The sequence below is a fragment of the Trichosurus vulpecula genome, chromosome 1, assembly GCF_011100635.1.
Source record: "Trichosurus vulpecula isolate mTriVul1 chromosome 1, mTriVul1.pri, whole genome shotgun sequence".
Classification (NCBI taxonomy): domain Eukaryota; kingdom Metazoa; phylum Chordata; class Mammalia; order Diprotodontia; family Phalangeridae; genus Trichosurus; species Trichosurus vulpecula.
In genome coordinates, this window is record NC_050573.1 from 90,267,013 (window position 1) to 90,281,503 (window position 14,491).

Genomic DNA, 14,491 nt, shown 5'->3' on the forward strand with positions numbered 1-14,491 from the left:
GAGAAGAGAAGAGAAGAGAAGAGAAGAGAAGAGAAGGAGAGACAGAGAGGGAGAGAGAGACTTGCAGAGAGACCTGGCAGAGCCAGGAAACTAGGAACCTCAAAGCCTTAATTCCCTGTCCATTGTCCTTTAAAGGTCCCTCCTGGGGAACAGGACAGGCTGAGAGACTGAGGTATTAGAATGATTAACAGCAATCTGGTATCTCTAGTGAGGGAGTTGAGATAAGTGGTAATTTTGCTGACCACTGCCTGAAGTATTGTACTCATTTCTGGTTACTACATCTCAGGAAGGACATTGACAAGCCAAAATGTTACCAGGACAATGAGAGACCTGAAAACCATGTTATCCAGGGATCAGTTGAAGGAACCAATCTGGACTGGACTGGAGAGTAACAGTGACATGATCATTGCTTGCAGATATGTCTGAAGACTTGTCACCTAAAGTCAAATCAAGAAACATTCATTAAGTGCCAACTGGGTATCAGGCATTGTGCTGAGTGCTGGGGATACAAAGAAAAGCAAAAGACAGTCCCTGCTCTCCAGGACCTCACAGTCTGAATGGAAGAGTCCACAGGAAAAATAGCAATGTACAAACAAGAGGGAGACAGGAGAAATCGAAGATAACCCAGATTAGGGAAGGTGACTTGTTCTCCTAGATCAGGGGCCAGACCTGTGAAATGCCCATTTTAGTGCTGCAGAAACTGAAGCTCAAGCAATATCTTACCCCAAGAAGCAAATAACTTTAGAGAGGATGATGGTACTAGTAGTTATGGGGTGGAGGTGGGGAGGTGTGTTAGTAAGCAAAATGGGCTCTTAGCACTTAGTTCACCCAAGTGCCCTTGAAGAGTTTGGCTTTTGTTTCCTTTGAGTAAGTCAGTGTATTTCATTGAGTCTTACTAGGTGCTAAGCCCCACGCCCAAACCCCTATTAGGTGTAGAACCTATGTGGGTGTGGATTGGTGACTAGGGTGGGGCCCAAGGTGGGGCTGGCTAAGAGCCCAGCTTGAGCCTTACTAGGTACTAAGCCCCAGGCCCAAACCCCTATTAGGTGCTAAGCCTATGTGGGTGTGAAGCTCTCAGGGTACCAAGGGGTGGTGCTAACTCAAGAGCCAATCATAGCAGCCTAAGTTCTGGTCATTCAGATGACGTTTGATGATAGCTGAAGCCCTATAAGAAGAGAGGACAGAGCCATTTGCGTGGGGCTCTCACTCGTGGTGGTGCTGAGGCAGAGACTCTGGGCAGCTGTAGCTAGGAGCCCTCCAGCTTGTAACCCAGATGCTGAGACTTTGTTAAACTCTGGTAACTATGTATTGGGATTTGAATCAGACAAGGTCTGTCTGTTGATGTTTGTACTTTGTTTGTATTTTATTCTGAAGTTCAGGGTGCTAGCTTTTTCCCCCTGAACTAAGTGAATGATATTTGTGTGCTGAATTAAAGTAAGCTTGTCAACCCCTCAAACATTGCTTTCCTTACTAAAGCAGATAAAAAGAACCTGTGCTTCTGCAGCGTGCTGGCAGTTTTCTGGGTCCTGGCTGTTGGTGGATCTTACACCCCCACAGAAGCTGCTAGCCAGATTGTGGAAAAGGAGGGGTCTGAGTTAGGAAGGGAATGGAGACTGGGGAAGTAGTTTCACAGTCTGGACCTGGTGCCAGGAAGACCTGAGTTCAAATATAGACTCAGACACTAATTAATTGGGTGACCCTGGCAAGTCACTTAACCTCTGTCTACCTCAGTTCCTTCATCTGTAAAATGGAGATGATAATAGCACTTACTTTCCAGAACTGTTGTAGGGATAAAATGAGGTGATATTTGTAAAGCACTTTGTGAAACTTAAAAAGCCATATAAATGCTAGCTATTATTTTTTCTAGTTTCTCCCCAGGTTTCCAGTTTTTCTGTATTTTCTTTTCTTTTTAAAAAAGTATTTATTAGGGGCAGCTAGGTGGCACAGTGAGTAGAGCACCGGCCCTGGAGTCAGGAGGACCTAAGTCCAAATGTGGCCTCAGACACTTGACACATATAGCAGCTGTGCGACCTTGGGCAAGTCACTTAACCCTAATTGCCCTGTCCAAAAATAAATAAATAAAGGTGTCTTTAAAAAAAAGTATTTATTTATTTTTAGGTTTTAACATTCACTTCCATAAGATTTTGAGTTCCAAATTCCCCCCCCATCTCCCCCCTCCCCCCCAATCCAAGACGGTGTGTAAATTTGACATAGGCTCAACATGTACATTCATATTAAATATATTTTCACACTAGTCATATTGTAAAGAAGAATCAGAACCGATGGAAGAAAGCACGAGAAAGAAGAAACAAAACAAAACAAAACAAAAAAGAGAGAGCACTTAATACTCTTCACTCTACACTCAGATTCCATAACTCTTTTTCTGGATGTGGACAGCGTTTTCCTTCATGAGACTTTTGGAGCTATCTTAGATCCTTGCATTGCTAAGAAGAGATAAGTCTATCAAAGCTAGTCGTGACATAATGTGGCTGTTACTGTGTACGGTGTTCTCTGCTCACTTTACTCAGCACCAGTTCACAGAAGACTTTCCAGGTTTTTCTGAAGTCTGCCTGCTCATCAGTTCTTATAGCACAATAGTATTCCATTACATTCATATACTATAACTTGTTCAGCCATTTCCCAATTGATGGGCATCCTCTCAGTTTCCAATTTTTTACCACTACAAAAAGAGCTGCTATAAATATTTTTGTACATGTGGGTCCTTTTCCCATTTGTATGATCCCTATGAGATATAGACCTAGAAGTGGTATTGCTGGATCAAAAGGTATGCACAGTTTTATAGCCCTTTGGGCATAGTTCCAAAGTTGGATCAGTTCACAACTCCACCAGCAATGCATTAATGTTCCAGTTGTCCCACATCTCTTCCAGCATTTATCATTTTCCTGTTGTTTCATGTTAGCCAATCTGATAGGTGTGATGTAGTGCCTCAGTTGTTTTAATTTGCATTTCTCTAATCAACAGTGATTTAGAGCATTTTCTCATATGACTATATATAATTTTAATTTCTTCCTCTGAAAACTGCCTGTTCATATCCTTTGACTGTTTATTAATTGGGGAATGACTTGTATTCTTATAAATTTGACTCAGTTCTCTATACATTTTAAATATGAGGCCTTTATCAGAGAAGCTGGCTATAAAATTTCTTTTCCAGTTTTCTGCTTCCCTCCTAATCTCGGTTGTATTGACTTTGTTTGTGAATGCTAGCTATTATTAATGTTGTTGTTATATATAGTCTAACAGTTAATATGTGACAGAGCTGGGAACACCAAGCCACATCTGGTCCTCTTGCCGTGACATCATGATGCTTCTCAAGTCTGGGGTATACTACTTCCTGACAATCCTCCTAACCCTCTGTCTTATTCTCTACAAAGTCGGGGTAATCCAATTTGCATCACCTCTCTCCCAGAGTTCTTGGGAAACAGCGTGAAACAGGTAACCAAGCCCTGGATTTATAGCCAAAAGACCTGGGGCTGGATCCTAATTAGATAACTTAGCATCAGTGTTGTTGTTGTTCAGTTGTGTCTGATTCTCTGTGACCCCTTTTGGGGTTTGCTTGGCAAAGATACTAGAGTAGTTTTGCCATTTCCTTCTCCAGCTCATATGACAGATGAGGAAACTGAGGCAAACAGAGTTAGGTGACTTGCCCAGGGTCACACAGCTTATAAGTGTCTGAGGTGGTAGCCTTCAACAAAACTACTTTTCTATCCCTGCCTTATTTTTCATCTATAAAAAGAAGGTAATGCTCTTGGGGAAAACCAGAGTTGTCCCACAAAGGACCAAAATACAAAATGAAGCAAGAAGAAGGGTAGTTTACAGAGTTTACAGAATATTTTCTCCACACCAGGCCTGTGGGATAGCAGCCCCATTTTATGGATGAAGAAAGTGAGGCACAGAGAGGTCATGTGATTCTTGTTTGCTTTCTCTGAAAGGAACCACCCTGCTTGAAGTAGTGAGCTTCCTATCACCAGAAGTGCTCAAGCAGAGGCTAGCTGGCCACGTTTCATAAGGATGCTGTAAATGTGTTTTATGCTTTACGTAAGGATCAGGCTAGATGCCCTCTGAAGTGTCTTTCAGGTCTATATTCTATGACGTTAAAGGATAGGACCAGATTAATGGAAGACCTTGAATGAGGAACTATGTTTAATCCTGAGGCTAGCATCATAGCATCTACAATTCCTAACACGGCGTCACATCTAGTCTCTGTTTGGACATGTCCCATAATTGAAAATACATTATTTCATGAGGTAGCCCATTCATTTGTAGCTGCAGGTTTTCCTAATAATTCCTCTTAATAATAATTAATAATAATCATTTCCTAATAATCCTTCTTCATTTGTCTTAATATTGCCCTCTGGTGCAACCCAAGCATCAGTCAATCACAAGCGTTTATTCAATGCTTCCTATGTTCCAGGTACTGTCCTAGACCTGGTGATACAAAGAAAAGGCAAAAGCAGCCCCTGCCCTCAAGGAGCTTACATTCTAATGGGGGAGACAGCATATATAAAATGGAGAATACAAGATAAATACAGACCCAATTCAAAATAACTAAAGGGAATGATAGCACAGTAGTTGGGGTGGGGGTGAGGTGGACGGGTAGGGTAGTGACGAAGGGAATGATGACCAGGGAAGGTATTTGAACTGAGTATTATAGGAAGCCCAGGATTCTTAGAGTTGAAGTTTGGAAAGGAGGGCATTCCAGGCATAGAGAAAGAACAATCAGTGCAAGATACCGAAAAAGGAAATGGAGTATCCTGTGTGGGAGAAGAGAGAAGTTCCACTATATATAGAGCCTTACAGAACACTCAAATTAGTGTACATGATATGGATGAAAATCCAGCAAAAGAGACTGAAAAGCAACAATTAGACAGGTCAGAGGAGGATCGGAGAAGTCATAAAGACTCAGAGAGGAGAGAGTATCCTGGAGGAAAAGGTGGTCAACAGTGGCAAATGCTGTAGAGAGGTCAAGAGGGGTGAGGATGGAGAATGACGTAATATCTTAACTTAGGAATTAAGAGATCACTGGTTAACTTTGGAGAGGGCAGTTTCAGTTGAATGAGGAGGCTGGAAGCTAGATTGCAGAGGATTTGATAGGAATGAGAAAAGGAAGTGGAGGCATGGAGTGTAGACAGCTTTTCCAAAGAGATTAACTTCAATAGGGAAGAGAAAATTAGAACAGTAGCTGATGGGTATGGTAGGATCTGGGAAGGGTTGTCTTTTTGTGGTTGTTTTATTTTTTAAGGACAGAGGAGGCATGGGCATGTTTATAAGCATCAGAGAAGGAGTTAGTAGTTAGGGAGAGACTAAATATTAGAGAGAGTGAGGATGGTGATGAAGACAATCTGCTAGAGAAGATGGGCAGGAATAGGGTCAAGTGTGCATGTAGCGGGGTTGGCCTTGGCAAGAAAAAGGGTTACATCATCATCAGAAAATGAAGAGGAAGTGGGAAATGATGTCAGAGGGATGTGCGATAAGGAGGAGGAAGGAAGAAGATATTCCTTTTATGAACGGCCTCAATTATTTTTTGGTGAAGTGTGAGTCAAAGTCCTCAGTAAAGAGAAACTTGTGTGCTCCATTTTTCTAATGGTAGCTTTTAAAATATTTGAATCTAGGTATCAGGTCTCCCTCTAAATCTTTTCTTCTCCAGGTTAAACATTCTCATTTCTTTCATGCAGTATTCCCACAGCCTGATTCCTAGTACCCCCAGTTTCTAGGTAGCCCTCCTCTTGACTTCCCCAGGGTTGCCAATGTCACTGCCGAAATATGGTGACTAAAACAGGACGCAAAAAGCATTTAAATAACTAGCATTTACACAGTATTTTAATGTTTATAAAATACTTAGAACTATCCTATTTTATCCTCACAGTAATTGCTAATATCTATGTAGTGCCAGGCACTGCAGTAAGTGCTTTATAATGAATAACTCATGGGGAAACTGAGACAAATAGGAGCTAAGTAACTTGCCCAAGGTCACACAGCTAGGAAGTATCTGGGACCGAATTGGAACTCGGATCTTCCTGATTCCAATACCAGCATTCTATCCACTGTTCCACCTAGCTGCCCCAATATCAGCATCACCCAGAATGGATTCTGGTTGGGTAGGCATCAAAGCTCTTCACAGCCTGGCCCTAACTTACCTCTTCCAAACTTACTCCCTTTAATACACTCTCTGGCCCAGGTATCCCGGCCTTCTTCCTGTTTCTCATGCATGATATTCCATAACCCATTTCCGTGCCTTAGACTGCCCTTCATGCTTGGAATACATTGCCTCTTCACCTCTACCTTGTAGAATTCCTGGTTTCCCTCAAAAGTCAGTTCTAGCCCCACCTTCTTTATGAGACTTTAACTCATCTTCCCAGATGCTATTACCTCCCTCTTCTAAAAATCATCTTGCATCTATCTATGCATATGTATGTACATTTTTACCTTTCCCAATAGTATACAAGCCCCCTGATGCCAAAACTATTTCTTTTTTTTGTCCAAGCATCTAGTACAAAACCTAACACAGTTGATTGTTGATTCATCAATAAAAAGAAGACACAAGAGGTGCAAGACTATCTTCAGAAACATGGGAGACAGAATGGCTTCCCTTCCAGGTCCCAAGAAAAGTCACTCATTAGCTTAAAGCACTATGCCAAGAAGCCAGAACTCCCAATTCCTGTGGTGGGTTTCCCTTAGCACCTGTCTGAGTATGAACTGATATGTTCCCTCTCCTAAGGTATGGTAAGACAGAGTGGTTAATTGGAAGTTGAGACTAGTTCTTCCAGGAGTCATGGGGAGGTTGGGGTAGGGGAGGTAGTGATTCGGTAATGAGTGCTCAATGTTTTTCTTACCTGATTCAATTCCCTGTAATCACTTTGCTATTGTGTTTCATTAAAGGACTTTTGATTCATGTGTCATCCGGCTTAGTATGGTATTGAGAGAAATAATGGGGGCATGAGCCAAAGAATGACTTGTGAAAAAGCTCACAAGATTGAATCCAGTCTATATGAACTCAGATTTGGGGCTCTAGGCAACAGGTTACATAAACTCAAAGTAATATAGAAATTGGAGTTGGCATTGAAATTTAGGGACTGATTGAGAGCAGAAGCATTTGGGGTCAAAGCTAGGCTTGCTGACTCCAGCCCTGACCTGGTTGAGTCTCAGTCTTTTTCCTCAGCTCCTTTTGTGGGAGTCTGTATTGCACCAGCCCCCTGGGGCCAAAGGGTGGGTCATTCCCACTTATCATCACCTGTGTTAATCTCCCATTCCAGGAGCACCCCGCCTGGCCAAGCATCCAACCTCTCCCTGTTGGCAAGCTGGCTGGGCTGGGTGGTATGATTTGAGCTGACATGATCCCTTCTTTAGGTCATACAAGGTTTGGGTCACCCCAGAAAAGAAATGTATAGAGTCCTGAGGTCAGCACATGGGATATGTACATGTGAAATAAGACATAGCCCCTGACCTCGGAGAGTTCCAAATCTAGAAAGGGGTCCAGGCATTAGCCATGTTCAGATAACTACAATGCACAATGATAATTTATAAAGGCATAAGAAAGGGGCAAAACAAAACATTACTTGGGGTTTAAGGGAGTTGGGGGAACATCATTATTGATGAGAGTAAATAGGTAGAACTTCTTGGGAAAAGGTGATATTTGAACTGGGCTTTAAAGTCCTAGTTTGGAGATGAACTCAGATAACCATTAAGTGTCTGAAGTGAGATTTGAGCCCAGGCCCTTTTGACTCCCAAGTCCAGCGGCCTATCCACTATGAAATGCTGCTTCAGGTAATTTAAATAACCCAAGTGCCCCCAGAGCGACCGAAGACAATCTGGGGTGGGGGAGGAAATCCAAGGTCCCTCTTGAGTCACTAGACCTGTAGGACTTGATGACTTGTTGGGGATTCACAGTGCCTAGTAGCTGAGAGGAGAGGAGGTGTAGGACTGTAGAATCAATTTGACCCATCCTGGTATGAGGAACGGAAACGTGCTTTGTGGGTGCAAAGGGAACTGTTCTGATCACTGACAATGTTTCTATGAGGTTATTACAGATTCCTGAAAAGGGGTATGCTGTTTTAGCCCTCTAAAACCTGCTAACCAATTGCTAATTTTTTTTTTTTTGCAGGGGGGAAGGCAGGACAACTGGGGTTAAGTGATTGCCAAAGGTCACACAGCTGGTAAGTGTGTCAAGTGTCTGCAGTTGGATTTGAACTCAGGTCCTCCTGACTTCAGGGCCAGTGCTCTACTCACCGGGCCACCTAGTTCCCCCCCTCCAATTGTTAAATTTTCAGTGTAAGCATTTACACCTTTGTTGTTTTTGCTGTTCAGTCATGCTGGACTTTACGTGAGTGAAGATCTTGGCAAATATACTGTTTGCCATTGCCTTCTCCAGCGTATCCCCATTTTACAGATGAGGAACTGAGACAAATAGGGGTTAATGACTTGCCCAAGGTGACATAGCTAAGAAGTATCTGAGGTCGGATCTGAACACAGATCTTGTTGACTCGGCCCTGTGCTCTATCCACTGTACTCTCAAATTGGAAATTGGACATTGGCAAACACTACAAATCAGGGCTTGATTTATTGTTTTGTGGATTGTCTAGACTTTAGAAAAAATGATGGAGAAAATGTCAGTCATGCAGATTAAACTTAAAAGTGTGTACTTAAAAGTGTTTTTCAGAAAGTCAGTTGTTAAACATTTACCAGCACATCTCTGTCCCTGAAGTTCTATACTATAGATTTTCTTCAGAGTGATCTTCAAACTATTAATGACTACTCTTTCAGTCTAGTCATTCAGAAAGTTCTGAATCAATCAAACTGTACTATTATCTAGCACACATTTCTCCATTTTTTTCTACAAGAATAACAGAATTTTATCAAACATTTGGCTAGAATGTGGTGAACCATATCTATAATCTTCTCTTAATCTATCATTCCAGTAGCCCTGTCAAAAGCTGTTCTTGATAAAGTCATGCTGAGAGGACCATTCCTTTTTCTAGTTGTTACGAACCATTAATTGTATGTCCTAAAATTTTTCCCTAGGAATAGTAGTCAGACTCACTGGCCTATAGTCCGCAGACGCTACTCTCCTTTTATTTATTTATTTTTAATCAGGGCAATGTTTACCTTTCTCCAGCCCCAAGGTATACTTCCTCTTCTCTGCAAGCCTTCTAAGGCTTTTGACAATCACAGCTCTTTCAGTAACATGACACCAGCAAATTGCATCTGCCAGATCCTGCAATGTCATTCATCTGGGCTTTATGACTTCATTGCAGACAAAGAAGCTAGTGGCTCTTTTACTATCTCCCTACAACCAACTCCCAGTGGGCCATTTTTGTTCCAGTCCTTCCAGTCTAAAGATGATTTTCTCTGACACAGAAAACAAAAACAAAATGAGTTGAACAGCTCCGCCTTCTCTCTGTCATCCATTATCATCATCCCATTCACCATGACCACTGGTCCTTGCAGGGACTGTCTTTTGCCACTCTTTGTATCCCCATCACTTAGCACAGTGCCTGGCACATAGTAGGCACTTAAGATTTATTGATTGGTTTAAAAAGAAAAACAATGACCCTTTTATTGTCAACTTTTCTCACCATCCTCAGCACACTGTGAACATTACCAGCACTGCTACTATTTTTACAAGACTATGCCATACTTTTGTATTCATCTTATGTTACCAATTCTTGCTTCCATCTTTTGTACATATCTTTTTTTGAAAATTCTTCATTTTGGGGCATCTAGGTGATGCTGTGAGTAGAACACTGGCCCTGGAGTCAGGAGGACCTGAGTTCAAATCCAGCCTCAGGCACTTGACACACTTACTAGCTGTGTGACCTTGGGCAAGTCATTTAACCCCAATTGCCTTGCCTTCCCCCCTCCAAAAAAAGAAAAAAAATACTTTGTTTTTCCCCAAATTGCATGTAAAAACAAATTTTAACATTCTTTTAAAAAATTTTTGAGTTCCAAATTCTCTCTCTCCTTCCCTCCTCTTCCTTCCTCCCTGAGACAGTAAGCAATCTGATGTAGGTTGTACATGTGCAATTTTTGCATATTTCCATATTAGTCATTTTGTGGAAGAAAACTCAAACCAAAAAAAGAAAGAAGGAAATGAAGGAAGGAAGGAAGGAAAGAAGGAAGGAAGGAAGGAAGGAAGGAAGGAAGGAAGGAAGGAAGGAAGGAAGGAAGGAAGGAAGGAAGGAAGGGAGGAGAAAAACATTATGTTTTGATCTGCATTTGGACTCCATTAGTTCTTTCTCTGGAGGTGGACAGCATTTTTCATCATAAGTCCTTCAGAATTGTCTTGGATCACTGTATTGCTGAAACTAGCTAAATCATTCATCATTGTGCAATACTGTTACTGTGTACAATGTTCTCCACGTTCTGCTCACTTCACTCTGCATCAGTTCATATAAGTTTTTCCTGTACATAACTTTTTAAAAACTTAGTTGTGCCTCCATACTGATATCTTTAGATAACTCCCCATTTTTCTATTTATTAGAATTCACTTTGTGTTTTCAGAATGTCACTCTAGAAAACTTCCAAGTCTTACTGGGTTAATTTACCTTGTAGAATTTTTAGGCCATGGGATCTTACCTATTCTTGCTCTAAATAATTTGAAATCTGATCTCTCAAATCTAGAATGCATGTCAGATTATTCCTGGCTTTCCTTTCCTTCCTTCTCACAAATTCTACCCTACCCTCTTGGTTACACTTCAACAGCTTGTTTCTTCTTGTTGGTGAGAGTGAGATCCATAATAAAGATTCCCCTCATTGGTTTCTTCACCTATGAAAGGCTGAAATAGTCATTAAGGCTAGTCAAGAAATTATCAAATGCTCTAATTTTTGCATGGACATAGATATATATGATATATCCTCTTGATATAAAATACTACTTGTCTTCCTACCCCCTCACTTCCTTTTACCTTTCTTGTTCCTTTTGAGTATATTCTTCCAGAAGCATACTCCAGTCATAGGATCCACCCCACCAAGACTCAGTGATATTTGTTGAAGTCAAATTTGCCTTTCTGCATTGCTATGTTCATTTTATTTTGTTTCTTACCCATATTTTGTGGTTTTGATTATAGATAACTAAGGCCATTGGTTTTACTGCTGTCTTCTTTTGGAGATTTTTGTTTCTAGTAAATTCCTGGGTATCCCTACTGCTATTATTATTTTTTTAAATGGAGCTACTTTCTATGAATCTAAATTGATGTGTGTATGTATATATATACATATACATATATATTTGTGTGTATGTATATTTAGATTTGCAAGACATCAGGCAAATGCATGTTTGCTAAACCTTGTTAGACGCACTCCATTCTTGGCCAGAACCCCATCAAAATTCTGAGATTTGAATCTATCAAACAAAAATCCAAAACCCATTCTTAGATACCATCTATTAAACCATCTGTTCAGTTCCTAAAGCTGTCTTTCTTTCAAGTCCTTTAGAGCAGTTAGGCAGCACAGTGGATAGAGCTCTGGGCCTGGAATCAAGAAGACCTGAGTTCAAAACCAGCCGCAGACACTTAGCTGTGTTAACCTTGGTTGAGTCACTTAACTTCTGTCTGCCTCAGTTTCCTCAACTGTAGAATGGGGAGAATTATAGCACCTACCTCTCAGGACTCCTAAGTGTCACATGTGATGATATTTGTATTTGTGAAGCATTTTGCAAAGATCAAAGTACTATATAAATGTCAGTTCTAATTATTGTAAAGGTACAGAAGTGGGTTGAGTATGAAGAACAGAGAGGTCAATTTGGCTGGGTGTAGAAGTGTGGGGGGAGGAGGAATGTTCAATGAGGCTGAAAAAGAGGTCGGGGCCAGGGTGTGAAGGGTTTTCAAAGCTAAACAGAGAAATTTATATTTGATCCTAGAAGGAATGGGAGTTACTGGAGTTTACTGGCTGAGTAGGGGAGTGACAAGGTCAGATCTAAGCCAAAATTTTCTCTTTTTCAGAAAAAGCCTCAGATCCATGCAACACTTGTCACAAGGTCACAGTGTAGGGACACGTGGATGGTGTTTCTATCGTAGAGTATACCATCTTGAGCAGCATCTCAAGCACAGGGTTCTAATTTCTGTCCAAGCTACCTGAGCTACGCCTTTTCACTCACTGAGCATGTCTGAATGCACCTGGAAGTCTCAGCCTTGGACTATGAAATCACTATCAAGAGAATTTGTGCAAATAACTTCCCAACAACTCTGTCGTCTCTTTCTAGTGTTCTAGGTTCAGCATGCCTATTTAAGGGTATGCTCTAATTTGAAAAAAAACCCCTCAGAATCCATTTGGCTTATGACCAATTGGAACTCCAGTCTTCCTTCTCAGCAAAGGTAATTTGCTTGCTTGACTTATAGGCTCAATGGATTTTTAACAATGTAGAATGAAAAGCAAACTGCAATTTTGTTAATATGAAATGTCATTTAGCCAAGCAGCTTCCAAAGTGATAGGTTCTGAATTTACAATTGCCCTCTATATCTGCCCCTTTGCTCTTTAAGTGGGTCAACTCACCCAAAGGCTATTAGTAGAAAAAGTTCTAGCAGGCATTATGGGTTTCAAAAACAAAGAAATAGGGCAAATTCTCTACATATATAATTACCTCATTAGAAGGATTCAATACCTAGCCTCAAGGAACCTGCCTTTAGGGGGTACATGGTTAGTTGGTTGTTGTCCTGTGTTCTCAAAGAGGACCAAAATGACATCACTATGCTTGAATCTAGATTCAATGTGCCCAACTGTAGCTGATCAGGCCAACATGAACTCAGAATCCTCTACCAAAGGTCAGCCACAAATAGTCCATGTGAACATTTGGGGTGGATACTCCAAACTTGTGCTCCTGTGTTTCCTTTGAGCTGTTTCCATTCTGCTTTGCTCATAGACCTCAGCACTTTCTCTGTGTGGGAACGCCATGCTGAGTGGTCCTGTGCCAATGTCTCTCATGTCACACAGTCAATTCCAAAGTTCTTGAGACCTTGACAGTGTCCTTGTATTGCTTCTTCTGACCACCATGTGAACGCTTGCCCTATACGAGTTCTCCATAAAATAGTCCTTTTGGCAAGCATACTTTTTGTACTCGAACAACGTGGCCAGCCCATGGGAGTTGTACTCTCTGAAGCAGAGTTTGAATGCTGGCAGTTTAGTTCTAGTAAGGACCTCAGTGTCTGGTACTTTATCCTGCCAGGTGATGTTCAGAATCTTCCTTATCCATTTTTTAATTATTTCTTGATCTCTTATAATTTCACTGGCTTCACTTTGCCCAATTCTAATTTTCAAGGTGTCATTTTCCTCCTTGAGATTCTGGATCTCTTTTTCTAATTGGTTGATTTTCCTTTCATAACCTTCTTGTTTTTCTTGGATTATTTTTATTTTTTTAGTTTTTCCTCCATCTCTGTCATTTGATTTTTAAAGTCTTTTTTAAGATCTTCTATAAATTCTTTTTGGGCAAGTGACCATTTGACTTTGCTCTTTGGGAGTTTCTTTACTTCAATATCCTCTGAAGATGAACCTCAGTCAGCTCTGTTCCCGTAATAGGTTTCTATGGTTGGATTCTTTCTCCTTTGCCTGTGCATTTTTTTTTTGGTAGTAATAACTTGATTTTTGTAATCACCTCTAGCCCTGGGGTATGGGAACTGGTGCCTCTTGCCCCAGATCTTTAGATCTCTCCTCTAGCCTGAAACCAAAGCCAAACTCCAACCTTCTGTAAGTGCCCACAGCCAGGGGCTTTCTACCCCACTGCTTCTGCACTCACCAGGCGTGTGCTGGTTCATTCTCGCCCCCATCACTCCTCGCAACACAGCTGAGTCTGGCGTTCCTTGTCAGCAGAGGTTCCCATAGTCTTCCTGGGCTCAAAGGCACAACTCCCCTCACTATCCTGGGGTGACAAGTTCCAGTGGCTGGGGCTGAGGCATCCTCTCAGACCAACTAACCCCAGGGCTTGCTGCTTTCCTGCTTGTTGTTAAAACAGAACCTGGCCTGGAGGTGTTTACTCCTCATGGGAACCAAACCTAGTCCTGGGGTTTTTCTTCAGATCTTCTCAAACTTTCCGAGGAAAACCCTGGTTGTGCCCCTATTTTTCTTTGTCTCCACCCACACTTTGTTTGCCCTAAGGTGCTATTTTAACTCTTTTGTGGGGGAAAATCTTGAGAGATTGGACTTTTCTGACCTACTCCACCACTCCACCATCTTCCCAGAATCCTCTCCAGAATCTTCCTAAGAATTCAAATGGAAGCGATTGGGTTTCCTGGCATGGTACCAGTAGACTGTCCAGGTTTCACAGGCATACAACAATAAGGTCAGCACCACAGCTCTGTAGACCTTCAGTTTGGTAATCAGTCTAATACCTCTTTTACCCCATGCTTTCCTTCAGAGCCTTCCAAACACTGAGCTAGCTCTGGCAATGTGTGCATCAACTTCATTATCAATGTGTACATCCCTGGAAAGCACACTACCAAGGTGAGTGAACTTATCCACAGCATTCAAAACTTCTCCATTTGCTGTA

General features: G+C 41.5%; 1 pseudogene; it reads right to left on the bottom strand.

The window, feature by feature from the left end:
* Positions 1-13,760, bottom strand: part of LOC118833957 — a 147,007-nt pseudogene extending 133,247 nt beyond the window's left edge.
* Between the last annotated feature and the right edge of the window lie 731 nt (positions 13,761-14,491).